This window comes from Panicum hallii, chromosome 1 (genome assembly GCF_002211085.1).
Source record: "Panicum hallii strain FIL2 chromosome 1, PHallii_v3.1, whole genome shotgun sequence".
Lineage (NCBI taxonomy): Eukaryota > Viridiplantae > Streptophyta > Magnoliopsida > Poales > Poaceae > Panicum > Panicum hallii.
In genome coordinates, this window is record NC_038042.1 from 13,230,148 (window position 1) to 13,245,791 (window position 15,644).

Consider the following 15,644-nt stretch of genomic DNA (forward strand, 5'->3'; position numbering starts at 1 on the left):
CTGCTCGGAAGCGCAAGGCGAGCGCCTCAGCAGCTGGTGATGACATTGGAGCGTTCAGGTGAGTGCTTGTCATTGCATTCCGAGTACTTTTCCTGCTTTCACTTGGGCATTTTCTGATTGAATTTCCCCTTTCTTCTTGACATTTTTGGGTAGCTCCCTGAACCCCAAACGTATTAGGGGTACAATTGAAGAGGAGATCGGGGATGAGACTACAAGGGGACAAGGTGTGCCCACCATTGCAGTGGACCTGTCAAGTGGTACTGCTGAAGCCGAGCCGGAGCGGTTGCCACCCCTGGCTGACTGCAGTTTGATGGTGACCGTTGCGATTGCCCCGCTGGGGCAAACGCAGCCCTTGACTGGCAAACCTGCAGCAACGAGTGCTCTGGGTACTGGACCAGTGCCCCGAGTACTTAAGAAGAAAGTATTGTCGATAAAGAAATTTGCATTGTAAGTCTCCGAGTACTTTTTCTTTGTAGGCTCTTATTTGTCTGATAACAATTGATAATGTTGTTTCCCTATGCAGGCCATCCTCTACTCTAGGCTTTGAGCAGCCTAGCAATGCTGCGGATGCCCAGGCCCCTACGCCAGAGAAGGTGGTTGATGCGACACCGGTGGCCACGGAAGTTGTTGAACCTTTGCAGCATGCAGATGCCCGTGTCCCCTCACCCATAGGAACTGAATGTGCCAGTGAAAGAGAGGTGCCAGTTGCTGAACCAGAGCCAGCGAATGCAGAAGAGCCTCAAGAAAATTCTATAGGTAGGTTGAGTTGATTTGCATTTCACCCGAGTTCTCTGTTGCTTGCATGTTTGCTTATGGAGTAACCATATGACAGGGAGCCCACTGCTGCAGCAGCATAACCCTGTCGAGCAAGGCGCTGCGAGTAGTTCAATAGTTGTAGCTCCGATGCGGTCTTCAATTTTTGAGAGTGACATCCCATTGGAGCTCATCGATGACCTAATGCTCATAAATGAATGAATCAAAGAGTTGAATGATTCATTCCGGGATTTGTTCCGGTTCTCTACGGTTAGTGCCCTGAACTGTCCATATTTGCTATTGTCGAGTAGTATTTGTCACACCCGGTTTTAAAGACAAAATAGAATGCATAACTATATGTATGCCAGGATCAAGTTCCATACATATAGTGACTTCATTAGTGAATATTCAACAACAGTATCACGAAAAGAGAATTAAAAGACTATTAAGATTATCAGAGTTATACAGCTTATCCTAGAAATGAAGACTCCAAACTTTACAGGCAATCGACCGGAGGTTGCGTAGGCCTAGAACTCAGCATCATCTTCAAAAGACTTCACATCACTTTCTCCTATGAGCAATAATTATAACAAGCGTGAGTACACTTATGGTTGGTACTCAGCAAGTGTTGGGAATTATATGACATGAAGGCCAAAATCAAGGAAAGGCTGACTGGCTTCCTGCGATAAGCAATTTTAATTGGTCAAATTTTATTAGCACCTGATTACTAAGGTATAAGTTCATACCAAAACCCATATTAAAAGAAATAGAAGAGATATAGCAGAAGCATAACCACAACCATAAATATGGTCTATGATAACCATAACCATAAACATGGTCCACGATTTAATTCATCTTCAAGTTCAATTATCATGTGAGGGTCCAAGCCGCTCTTAACTGTGAGCACGGCTGATATATCAGTTTTCACTCTGCTGAGGTTGTACACTTTACCCACAATTCATGTCTCCCGATTTGAGCGAGGTAGCTAGCCTCTTAAACACTTCCGAGGTGAGTGGCAAGGGATTCACTAACTTATGACAATCCGCTAAGGTTTGAGGCCGTAGTGGTCATAACCCTCCCTAATGAGGAAGATGCCTTAACCAGGACCATATCTACGCCTCAAGAGGACCGGGCTATACCCCATCCATGCACTCCCCTCTTGCCCCTTCGGTAAGATCATCACAAGCTAGAGTTTCTAATTAATTAGCCAAGACCAGAGCCATGTAGTATTGTGGTTGCACTGTTTTGCTGGGTGGTTCTCCATGTTCCAATTAAAATATATGATCTTGTGATTAACAACACAAAGAGCATGAACATGGACAAAATAGATGTAACATCATCATTGTTGTTATCATGGTTATAAATTATTCCCAAGCCAGAACCAGTTATAGCAACTAAGCAATAGCTACCCAACATAAATGTAAAACCCAGGTTGACAAGGAATAATCATAAAGACTAGGCATATCCTTAATTAGGATCCATCAAAATTAGGACACATGCATGCGTATGGAAAAGTTATATTTATTGTGATTATTAGGATAAAAGAATGATCAAGTAAACACTTGCCTTTTTTTTAGAGAATAGTTGCTCAGAGTCTTCAACTCTTGTTCTTGAAACTCTAAATCTTCAAAGCTCTTGGATCACGCTCCTTCTAACGTCACATAAGCATCGGGCCCAAGCATACAAGCAAACAAGCAAACAAGAACGACTAAGAACGGGTACACCAAACCAAAAGAAAGCTTTAAAATAGTATACAAAAGAATAGGGCTCGTTGCTACGGTCAAAAGACTGAAAGAAACGCGGAGAACAGAGCTAGGGTAAAAAAGAAACAACTATTGGAAAAATTATGTCATAAAAGAATAAAAGAACTATAGGATTTCATTTATTTTAATTTAGAAAACTAATGTAAAAGATATAAAAGAGAAATATCCCTAATTAGAATTAACTCATATTATATTTGCATTTACAAAGACGAGATACAACTTAATCAAATTATATATATTTGTCTATGTACGAATTATCCTATTGAACAATTAATTATAAAGCAAACTAGTGAGAGCATATAAACGCATAACTTCATATGATTCGTATTGAACTAACAAATTAAATTACAAACACATTTAAGTTGATATTAATCAAATTAACATTAATTATGAAAACCGGAGTAAAGACTTAATTGGATTTTATTTCGGAAAACTAGATGAGAGGATATTATTCAAATTAAATTGATATCTAATTTTAAAAACAAGGATTATGGTACAACAACACTACTAAATGATAGCTTAGGGTTTTAGAAGACTAACACAAAAAGAACGGATCGAAACGGATCTAAAATTCGGAAACTATGTATGGAACAATGCTGCAAGGACCTATACGTAATTAACTATAGACTTCAGGGTTTAGCAGGAAAGAATTACAAGACACAGAAAATAGTGCTTGCAAATTAGGAAAAGTCTAGGGTTAGATCTGAATAATTCCACGGTGGGGTTGGATTGAGAAGATATAATAGATCTAGGGGGTTTTCTGCAAATTTCGCAAGATATAGAAAATTACACGATAATTACAGAATTCTTCAGGGACTAAATTGCAATAAGCTCGAAACAGGCAGCAATGGTGACCGGCAGGTACTGTTCTTCAAATTCTCATCGTTCTAGGGCACAAGAGGTCGCAAGGAGCGGGGCAAATGAAAGAGGACGACGAGGGGATTCGATTCCATACCTTACTTACCGTGGGGATGCATCGTGGTTGTCGAATTTCGATCAAGAAGGAGACGGCTGTGGTTCTGTTCATGGCGGCGGCTGGGCACCAGGGGCGGACTGCAGGGGGGCTGCAGCTGCAGGGAAGGAGGACGCGGCGCAGGGTAGGGGCGCAGGGCTGTAGACGCGTAGGAGCTCTGGTTGGCAGTCCTGGCGGCGGCTGTGTAGGAGGGCGAGCGAAACTCCTGGTTGCGGCGCATGGCTCGCAGGCAGATGGGGTCAGGGGCGACGGCACTAGCTGTAGCAGGGCAGGGGCTCAGGCAGGCGCTGCTGGCCTGGCTGCAGGAGACGCGAGGGGTGGCGGCACTTCCTGGTGGCGCGCAAGCAGGAGGCCGTGTGGCGGCAGTAGAAGGTCCAGGAGCTCGGGCTGGCGACGCAGGCATGGGTGCATGGGCTAGCAGCAGAAGGGTGAGCGGAACAGGGGGCAGGGTAGGGCGACAGCAGCGGCTGCAGGGGGCGATGCCGGGAGGATGCGCAGGAGGAAAATCGCAAGGCAGAAGGATGCGAGCCTAGGGTTACGCGAGCAAAATTTATAGGGACTGAGGGTTTAGCGAGCCGGGACCAGGCGGCACATCGGGCTGGGACTCGTTCCTGATTCAGATTACCCACGGGAGAAGCAAGATTGGGCTGACCCGCGGGCCCTACAAGATAGCGAGCAAGGAGAGGAAGGAAAAGGTAAAGAAAGGAGGAAACGACCTCGCGTCAAGACTTGAGCGGCGAGCAAATTTGGTTATGGGCCGAAACAGGTTCGGTGAGGGCCGAACATGAAAACAAGCTGACAGAGCTGGTTGAACACGAACGGTTTATTTGGGAGCACGAAAAGAGAAGGAAAGGATCAGGCCAAGTCGTTGGGGCTGACGGTGATTGAACATCATCGCAAAAACACTGAAGACGAGCCACAAGGCGTCATTTTCAAGCATGACTTGATCGGGGAGGACGGTTAGAGGATCGGGAGCTCGATGGGACATCTTAAAGATTCGGAGAGGACAAGGTTAAAAGGATGTACAACAAAGATATAGGTTGGTCCAACTACGATGTGAATCAAAATAGAAATATTTTCCAGAACATATTTTTAAGCTTAAAATAAATCTAGAAAAGTCCAGATAATTATTTTAACCTATGAAAACTATATCCGGAAGAATCACAAAAGTTCTAGGAAAACTCGGGAGGTAATTTGGGTCACGAGGATTCCAAATAAAATATTTGGAACTCATGAAAAATAATTTTAGAGCCTTCCAAATAAAAATGGATCTAGCTCTAGGAGAAATGAGAATAACTGATTGAAAAATTCTGAAAATTCTCGAAAAACCCTATTGATAAACAAACACATTCTAAAAGATACTCACATCCTAAAATTAAATATTTTAGGGTGTGACAGTATTGCTTCTGAAACTTCTTCTCAATGTCAAACAAACCATGGCCAACCGAGCCCGCATAAAGTTGGACAAATTGTGAGCCGTGGAGGTCAAATTCTAGCAGTTGCAGGCCAGGGAGCAAGAGATCGAAGCACAAGCAGCAGAAAATGCTAAGGTGCGGTGTGAATTGGATACCTTGAAGCTCGAGCACACCCGGGAGGTTTGTCTGCTGAGGAAAGAGATTGAAGCAGACTATAGGCCAGGTCTTACCGAGGTAACACTTTGTCGGCTGCTTTATCCTTGTTTGCCATAATTGGAGAGTAGTATCTGAACTAGTACAAGTGCTTCTTCATGTCCTTTTGCTTATAGAAATTAATAATATCATGAGAAATAAGGTTGACGAATTCACTAACTTGAAGAATCTTGTGTACCGTCGGTCAGATGATGCGGAGAAGTTGATTCAGGCCCTCCAAGATGCAGATGTACAACTCGTGGAGTGTATGACCTAGGTCAAGGAGATGCCCGCTGAGAAGGAGCTGAAAGATAAAGAACTTCAAGAGCTCAAGGGTGCTGCTCAAATAGTGGTTGACATGGTGGATCTGCCGAAAGAAGGGGTGGTGAGTGACAAGATGTTGTTGGAGCGATTTCGCAAAACCCCCTAAAGATTACTAGCTACATCTCGAAAACCATCAGGACCTATGTGGAGCACGTCCTTGGACTTGTAAAGTCCTACTGGCCCAAAGCCAACCTGGAGCCACTGGCGAGTGGGATGTTTACCAAATGCATGGAAGACAAATTTAGAGAACTTGTTGAAGAAGTGAAACCGGTGGCCCAGAGGCTAGTTGATAGCTTAGATCAAGAGTAGATCCGGATGTAGAAACATTGGAACACTGTAACACCCTAAGGTAATTTCCTCAATTTTTTTTTAATGAATTTATTTGGGCTTAAATAAATTTTCCATGCTTTTCTTTAAATTTCGTGGCATTTAAAGTAATTTTATAACGTAAGTAATTAAAATATACCATAGGATAAAAGTGTTTGTGCATTCATGCCGCAGCATTGTTTTATTTGTGTTGAGGGTGTAGATTTGAATTCAAATGGTGTTTGAATTCAAAGGGTTTTTGTTTGAATGGGTAGAGTATAGAAAAGAAAAGGAAAGAAGAAAGGATAAAAGAGAAGCAGCCCAATCCTCTTCCCAGCCCGGCCCAGTCTCTCCTTTCTCCCCTCCTCTCTCTGTCCGCGGGCCCTCTCTTCCCCTCTCTTTTCTCCCCTGGGCCTCTTTCCCTCCCTCCTTTCCCTCCCGAGGCCTGGCACCCTCCCTTTCTCTCTTCCCCCGCGTGGGCCTCGACCCCGGCCCGTTTTCCCCTCAGCCCCGCGCTCCTTTCTCTCTCTCTCGCTGCCACTCCGGCCCCACAGGTCGGCACCCTCCCTTCCCCTTCCTCCCAGCGCCGATTTCCCCCTCCTCTGTTTCCCCCTCGCCGGTCCGGCCGCCCTGCCGCTGACCGTGGGCCGCCCCGCCGCACCCCGGAGCTCCCCTCCCCTCGCTCGCAAGGCCCCACCGGTCGGCGCCTGAGCCTCCTCTCCCTTCTAGAAACCTGGCCACGATTGGATTAGCTCGATGCCGTAACGACCGCGGGAAGCTCGGGGTCCGTTGTGACCCGCACGCCGAGGCCTCCCTTCTCCCCCTTCTTAGCCGCGGCCTTTCTCTCTCGCGTTCCTCTCAGCCGCATCCACCCCCTCCACCTCCCCTCTGTGCCCTAGCGCCGCCGCTCCGCTGCACGACCCGAGAGCCGCTCCGCCGCCTTGCGCCACCGCAATTCAACACCGGAGCCTCGATCCTCGGCCTCCAACCGCCGTCGCAGTACCCCGGCGAGGTAAGAAGCGCGCAGTGCCCCTTTCCTTCCCTTTTCCCCTCTGTATGTGCGCGCCCCACTTGCCGCCGTTGCCCCGAGCCGCCCCCGTCGTGGAGACCCCCTAACCGAGCCCTGATCTGCCACGATGATAGCCCGGGTGGATTACCCGTACCGCCAGCTCCCTCCACGGCGTGATCCCGAGCCAAATGAAGTCCGGACGGCCGAGATCGGCCTAAGCCGGCGAGGCGCCGCCGCGGAGACGAACTCCGGCGACCAGCGCCGCCACCCGAGCACCCGAGGGTCCCCAACCCTCCGATCTAGAGCCCACGGCCAGGATTAGATCGTGCCGGGGTGGATCTGAGCCGTGCGATTCAGATCCGAGGGACCCGATCAGCGCGTACCGGTTCGCCGGCATGTCAAATCTCAGCCGTCCAATTCAAATCCGGTGGATAGCGCGAGTAGTAAACCTAGATCCAATCCCGACCGGTCGATCTCGATCCAAAGGCTGAGATCATCCCGTACCCCTTCGCGTATGGATTCTAATCTGGGCCGCACAGATCTGATCCGAGGGCCCAGATTACATCATACCGTTTCAGCCTATAGGATTTGCTAAAGAACCCCTGCCTTTTTGGGGAATCAACCCGCGGTCCATCTTAAGTCAAAAATAATTGCAGTTCAGCCCTGATTTCATTCGTTTAAGCCCCTGTCTTTCCTAGAATTTGAACCCGCCGTCCATGCCGCGTGATTTCACGTGCTAACCCCTGAGTCTATGCTTTATTTACGTTTTAGTCCCCGAGTTTTGCCCAGAAGCCCCTGGTTTCTCTGTTTTTCTTACAAATAGGTCCCTGGATCCTGTCTTAAGCGCAGTTTTCACGTTTTAGCTCCGTTTTAGGTGTTCTTTATATGCACGCGATCGTTGTAACGCGTAGATTAGTTCTAGGCTAGTTTCATGTACTGTTTCCATGTAATGTTGTACTGTTTTCTTATATTTTGCTATTGTTTGTGCATGTGTGTATGTGTGGACTATGTTTGACGATCGTGAGTAGACGCGGAGCCTTTGGAGCAGTACCAGGAGCAGCCGTCTTCCGAGCACTTCGAGCAGCAGCCGGGAGAGTACGAGGAAGGCAAGTATAACATGAACCTCCTATCACTTTTAAATACAATTTCATACTGCATTTTAATACTGTATACCTATAAGGACTTCCTAGCCACTTGTATATCCTTATATATATCCTTTGGGCTGCATCTCTGGTTAGTTGTGCTAGGTTGCTGCGCTATAACAAAACTTGGTCCTTTTTAATTAATTTGATTAATGGTCTTATGCAACTTAATTCTGGAGCCGACCCTCTGTGCTGTGTGCTTGAGTGGTTTGTGCGTCCTTAAAAGGTGTTTTTGTTAGAAACATGGTTTAGGGGGCCAGCACGGTGCTTAGTGCTTGGTTGGCCACTCTCCATAAGGACCGGTTCATAGAGCGACAACCTGGGACAACCGCGCAACCACAAGACTGGTATGGGACGGTCTTGACTTACTAATTAGGTCATTTTGGGTTCGGGAGTAACTTACCTGCGTGGGCAAGAGGGGTGGTAAGCTTCAATGGTCCCTGCTCCTCCGGCTTGGTCTGTGCTGTGTGTCTTGTACCCCGGAGGTGGGCCCCATCGTCGCTGATCCAGAATCCTTAGCGGTTACACCTTACCAACATGATCCTTTGTAACGGTCTCGTAGTGTGCTTGCTAGCCATCTCACCTAAGGAAGTGTGATGAACAACTAGCGTAGCTCACGACTTGTGGGTAAAGTTGTGCAACCTCTTGAGAGTGTAAAACTGATATATCAGCTGTGCTCACAGTCATGAGCGGCCCAGATCCTCCGTCTGATTAGTGGGGTTATCAACCTTTGACGAGGGCGGTTCCCCGGGTGGTTTTGGTTTGGATGGTTCTCAGTAGTTCTTAATTAATATTGATTAATTTATTATGCAATTGGGTTTATGGTAATTCATCCACTTGTAGTAATTAGCTTAAATAAAACTTTGCCAAGACTAAAAGCTAATGCAGTTGAGTCAGCTAACCCTAGAGCCTCATGCTCGTGTTATACTTGTTGAGTACTAGTTCTGTACTCACACTTGTCTTTCTACTCTTCTGTTCTATTTCGGATATCTTCGACTGCTGCTCAGTGCCCGGCAACGTGGAGGATTACGTCAGCGGCTTCGACGACTTCTAGGCGTTTGTCTCCCAGTCGACGTCCCTGTGGTGCCCAGCTCTTCATGTATTCCTTTTACGCTTCCGCAACTCTTGAACCGATTCTTGATTCGGTTGTAATAAAAATAATTCATTATATTGATTCATTTACGCTTTATATTAATGTTATTCGTGACATGTGTTGTGATATCTTGATGATCTGTTGTATATATGCGTGACTTGATCCTGGCGCATATATGATTGCTCGATTTATGTTCTTATAAATCGGGTGTGACAAACACTCTATCTTGACTATGCATATCTCGTAAATATGATTTTAGTTGTTTGCCTGTTGATGTGTTCGTGGTGCCGACTCGTAGAGTAGGACCGAAAATCGTAGGACTTAGAACAAATTATTGGAAATGCCCATGTAGAGCTACCCAGAGGGCAACGCCTCTAGAAGTAGTTGATGGTTGTGCACTCAATATATAAATCCAATCATGGGGGTACACAAACTAGGATAGTCAGGAACTAGTAAACGGAGTGTTACTGGAAGTATGGGAGCGAACCCCTTCAGTAACATAGAATACTAGTCGGGAACTAGTAAACTGAGCATTACTGGAAGTATGGGAGCGAGGCCTCTTCAGTAACATAGAGTACTAGTCAGGAGCTAGTAAACTGAGCATTACTGGAAGTATGGGAGCGAGGTCTCTTTAGTAACATGGAGTACTGGAGTACTAGTAGGGAACTAGTAAGTTGAATGTTATTCGAAGTGTGGGTGCGAGGAAGTCAGGAACTAGTAAACTGAGCGTTGCTGGAAGTATGAGAGCGAGGCCCCTTCAGTAACATAGAGTACTAGTCGGGAACTTGTAAACTGAGCGTTGCTGGAAGTATGGGAGCGAGACCCCTTCAGTAACATAGAGTACTAGTCAGGAACTAGTAAACTGAGCATTGCTGGAAGTGTGGGAGCGAGGCCCCTTCGGTAACATAGAGTACTAGTCGGGAACTAGTAAACTGAGCGTTACTGGAAGTATGGGAGCGAGGACCCTTCAATAACATAGAGTACTAGTCGAGAACTAGTAAACTGAGCGTTACTAGAAGTGTGGGAGCGAGACCCCTTCAGTAACATAGGGTACTAGTCGGGAACTAGTAAACTGAGCGTTACTAGAAGTATGGGAGCGAGACCCCTTCAGTAACATAAAGTACTAGTCGAAAATTAGTAAACTGAGTGTTACTGGAAGTATGGGAGCAATGCCCCTTCAGTAACATAGAGTACTAGTTGGGAACTAGTAAACTGAGTGTTACTGGATGTATGGGAGCGAGGCCCTTTCAGTAACATAGAGTACTAACTAGTAAACTGATTGTTACTGGAAATGTTTGATAGATAATCACATAGATGCTTTATTTGGCTAATTTGCGGGTTCCACTAGTCATTGCCAAACGAGGCAACCACCTTTGGCAGTCGCATGGCGTTGTTGTGACAGGGTTCCCTGAGCTTAGCCTTGAAGAAATTGAATCATTTTCTTCTTTCCTGAGCCCATCCCCGCTGGCCCTATCCTTAGCCCCCGAGCGTTGGTAAAAAAGGCTCGTGACATGAGGAATAGGTGATAAGAGATTGCCTGGAAAAAGGTTGCACTAATTAGGTTGGACATTCATTTGGCATGTCTAAGAGTAATATAGAGAGAAAGTCATGACTATCTCGAATAATAAACATAAATGGCAACCCTGACTAAGTGGTTAAAAAGGGTGCTTTTAGGTTTACGGGACCCCTTGTTTTGAGATATAGTCCCAAAATAATGGTTGAAAAAATGAAATACCTAAAAGAGCCTCAGAAAACCTCCTTAAATCGGGTACTTAATTTATGAATAAATCATTATTCGGGTAGTCCCGTCACCTTTCTTCATAGTCTTTATTGAGTGGTGGAGTTGCTAGGCCCCTCCGAAGGGTTTGCCATTTGAAGGTGGAACGCTTGCTCTTCGGGTGCCATGAGCATCGCTTGTGGAGGGCCTCCTCGAATCTTTCCTTCGAGCTGAGGGTTTTCTTTCTTCGGGTTGGTTGCTCCCCAACTTTTGGCTTGCGTTTCCGAGTTGTACCCAGGTAGTCGAGAGGGATATGATAGTTGGTGGGGCTGTAGGCCTCCACCTCGTCACGCTCTTCCTGCCTAGCGATGATGACATTGCGGGCATCCTGGCCGGCGTTGATGATAGTGCGGAGGTCACTTGTGGGGCAGTCGTAGAGGTTGGCAGGCTGATGTTGGTGCTGTTCTGATACGCGCCGCCTACACGCGGCACGCTTGGCGTTCCTAATATTATGCCGTTCTTTTTGGATGTTGTCTTCATCTTCGATCTTTGTAGTTCCCAAAATGTTGAGAGCATGTATAGGTAGATCGTGATGGGCGAATGCCCCCACTGCGTCTGAGTCTTGACCGGGTGTGTCAGAGATGTAGTCATCATTGTTGATGTAGTAGTCATCGAATTGAACGTACTCCGATCCTTCATTGCCTTTGTCGACGTGAATCATGAATACCTCACAATCTGGTGTGAAGCGTTTGGTACTTGCAACCCAAACTTCTTCGTCATTGGAAGAAGCAAGAGGTCTGCCTTCTTGGAATGGGAGTTCACCAGAGCTGATAATGGATCGTGGTGGGCTTGATTCGAGAAATTTGGAGGGCTTTCTGTCCTTCCAATGCTCGAGCCTACCCGACAGAGTTGATCCTCTTGACAGACTCTGGAGGCTGCCTATTATAGGTGTTGCGTGAGTAGCCAAATCCGAATGGTTGTTGTAAATAGTAGCCCCCCAACATCCGGTGGCTTCTTCTTTTCCGAGTTGCAATAGGTGATCAAAGTCCTCTTCCAAAGTGAAGTGGGTCTTGGGTAGGACCGCCTCAGACTGAGTTGGATTTGGTCTAGGGGTTTTGAGTTTGCCGATGAAGTCATTGAAATCGCGATTGAATGCCTTCGGCTCCTTAGGGTTGATGTGCTGAAGGGTGGTTTCTGCTTGATTGATGCACTCTACGATACCTTGGTCGACTCAGTCGATGCAGGAGAAGATGTCGCTGGTGGCAATAGGTGGATGGTGAGGAGTCTTAGGGCAATTCTGTGTCGAGGATGCCGGGTCAGGCTGATGGAGAGCGGCTTCCGCGAGCTTGATTCATTCGGTGATGCCATCATCCACCTGATCTATCCTGGCAATTAGATCATCAGGACTGACCGATGGGCGAGGGTTTACCTTGATATGACTTGCATAGCTTCCAATTAGATCGGAAAGTTTAATCCTGCCGAGATCATAGGCAAGATTGTCGATGCCGCGGCTGGATGTTAGAGAAGATGCATCTGGTTTCCTGGGGTTGGCCAAGTGGTTGTTGAAACCACCTGAGCCGTTGGCGATGCAGACCCAGGAGCTAAAGGTGAATGTGGTGCCCTCGTCGGGCACGGCGCTGGTGAAGTTGAAAGATGCCATCAAGTTCTCCGATGGATGCTCAATGAACACCCCTACTTGGCGCGCCAGCTGTCGGTGTTTAACCTCCAAGCCCACCGAAGGATATCCCCAAGGTGGTAGATTGTAGGTGGGGTGTCACCGAGATCAGGAACTCGAATGTGCAAGGAACACAAGATTTAGACAGGTTCGGGCCACCGAGAGTGTAATACCCTACATACTGTATGGTGGTTTGTATTGCCTTAGGTGTTGATATTTTTTGAGGGGGTTCCTGACCGCCCTTATATAGTCTGGAGGATAGGGTTACATGGAAATCCTAGCCATATATGAGCTTAGGAGTCCTATCGGAGTACTACTCGGGTAGTTTCCTTCTGTTCCAGCTAATCCTACTATGGTACAAGTAGTTACAACTGGTGTAGGGCGTGGGCCAGGTGCCATCCCTTATCCTAGAATATGTACGCCATGTGCACAGTCTCATGGCCCTGGGTTTGACAAACGGCTCAGGTGGCTTAAATAGCCACCTAGTCAATCCTAGGTATACGGAAGTGGCTGCAGCAACCCAACGTAGCGATCTCGTTGAGTTCGTCGACAACCTAATGAGATGCTACTCCCTAACCTAGCCGTGGCGATTGAGGAACAGTCCGTTTTCAACGCGACTTCTACTCGTGCTGCACCAGGATTCTTCGAATAGGATCCAATCCGGTCTAAGGAACAACGTACCTGATTCCCCTTTTGGTTGCACAACGCGGCCACTGTATATCAAAAGGAAATGCGGTTCGAGTCCTTCTCTGCATTGGAGGAGGACTTGGATTGCCTTCTCAAGATTGGAAAAGATGAAGCCACCGCATGTTGGGAGGCTCCTATCTTCGATGGCTATTACTCGGACTCTGATGACAGCACAAAGCCTTTTATCGATGGTCATCAGGCCTTGGTGATCACATCGACACCACAAGGTCGCTTCATGTACTGGAAGGGCAAGAAACCCTCTGAACTACTCGGAGACAACGCCCGACTTGTGGCACACCTTGATACGCTGCCTTATCAAGAAGGTAGGCCCCTCGCCACCATTGCCAAAGAACGAACCGTGCTGGTTGACTATAGCTCCGACGAGCACTACTCACACTGCCACATCTATGTGGCGGAAGTCGAAGGTCAAGGCAACGAGGACCCCAACGACTACCTGAGCAAATCTCCGGGGATGAGCGCTATCAGGGATAGATCCCCTGGGTACCGCAAGGAAGCTACCCATGAGGAAAAATAAGTCTGATTCCTACTAGGATTCCACTGTAATCCTATTAGGACTCATACCTTGTAATCCTACTAGGACTCCTACCTTGTAATCCTACTAGGAACCCCGTCCCCTGGGATATATAAGGAGGGCAGGGATACCTAGATAGGCAGAGAACCAACAGAGAACCAGCAGAGAGCAGCCAACAGGCAACATCAACACCCAAGGCAATACAAACCACCATACAGGACGTAGGGTATTACGCACATCGCGGCCCGAACCTGTCTAAATCTTGTCTTCCTTGCACCCTCGAGTTCATGATCTCGGCATCTCCTCACCTAAACTTACCACCTCGGGTATACCCCTCGGTGGGCAGCCGGTAAAACACCGACAGCTGGCGCGCCAGGTAGGGGCCAATCATCGCGATCATTGGCGAATTTGAAGGACCTCTTCATCAACATCAATCCACTCAAGGTGGCGGATTGCTACTTCGTACATTTGCATCGGCGGATCGATTCATCGAGTTCGAGATCGGATCCTTCAGTGAATGGCTATGTCGACCTCAACTACTCGGCTCGACTTCACCTCGCGCTGCAACGTCGATGCACCGCGGCCACTGACCTCGACGACCCGGTTCAACTTCAGCTTGTGCCGCAATGTCCGCGCGCAGCAGCAACGAGTTCGACTACTTCAACTTCGCGAGAAGGCTCGGCGGCCCGCCGGCGATCACTTCAACTTCGTGAGGATGATCGGCGGCCCGCCGACGACTACTTCGACTACTCATCTCGACTAGAAACTAGTCGAGGGAGAGCCTCACAGCAATGACTACATCAACTACTCTTCTCGACTTGAAAACTAGTCGGAATCGACTCTGACTAGTCGAGCTTCATCAACAAACCGTCGCAGCTCCATCAGCGAGCTCCACGGCTTCGTCGATATTCATCCACGAATCAAGCTAAGTTACTTATACCTTTTCCGACTTGTTCTTCACAAGATCGGCTACCTTTTTGGGTACGCCTCTCGACGGGCATGAAACATTCTAGGGCTACACCATGATTGACTACCTATCTATGTACATCTCTTGACGGGCATTGAAACCCTCCAGAGCTACACTTCGCCGACTAGTTATCCATGTACATCTCTCGATGGGCATTGAAACCCTCTAGAGCTACACTTCGCCAACTATTTATCCGTGTACCTACTCTCGATGGGCATTGAAACCCTCCAGAGCTACACTTCATCGACTACTTTTGCGCATTGCGCATCCTCTTTGTCACATGATGACTACTTTCTGCTCGTTGTCTCCTCTTAACGGTCGCTAATCTACTCGAGTAGCAAATGCCTTAATCCGTGAAACCTCGAGTCTCCAGTCATGACCTAAGCGACCCGTCCTGTATGAGCGAAGGCTAAGAGACATAAGCGACTTGTACATGCTATGGGCTAAGGCTAAACTGGGACCGGGTGAACGTAAAGGGTGGACTACTCGGGAGATTTAAATGGCCTAAAAAAGAGCTCGACACAGCAATTTTTATACTAAATAAATTTTGGTGTCTTCACATTATTACTAAGTACTACTCGGTATCTTCGCATTATGCTACATAATGTATGCATTGTCTTTTTTCAGATCAAGCTTCGGCAACAACCCTCCAGGCAGTACGGCGTGCCATCACAGTTCCGCTAGTTCCCACGCTCGGGAGCTGGGCGATGCACACTACTCAACATGGCTCCTTCGGCTCTCCTGACTCGTAAGCTCGGGAGCTGGACGCTGCAAAACTACTCGAAGACGACTCATATGAAGACTGAGAGTGCAGAAGGCGAAGAGTTTTTCTCGGGATTTCAGAGTAACACCAATGCCATAATTCTTGGATCCTTTTTCCGATCCTAAGGGTTTTGGATTCAAGGCTCGGGGGCTGCAGGATACGTATCATTGACTACTTATTTTTCGAATGTACTCGAATGATAAGAAAAGAAGATTCAAGACTAATGTGACCCTCAGCCTGATTCTTCGATTCAACCTAAGGCTCGGGGGCTACTCCATATGGAGTGCAATTTTTCATCACACCCCATACAAAAGAAGACTTGAAGCTATTCGG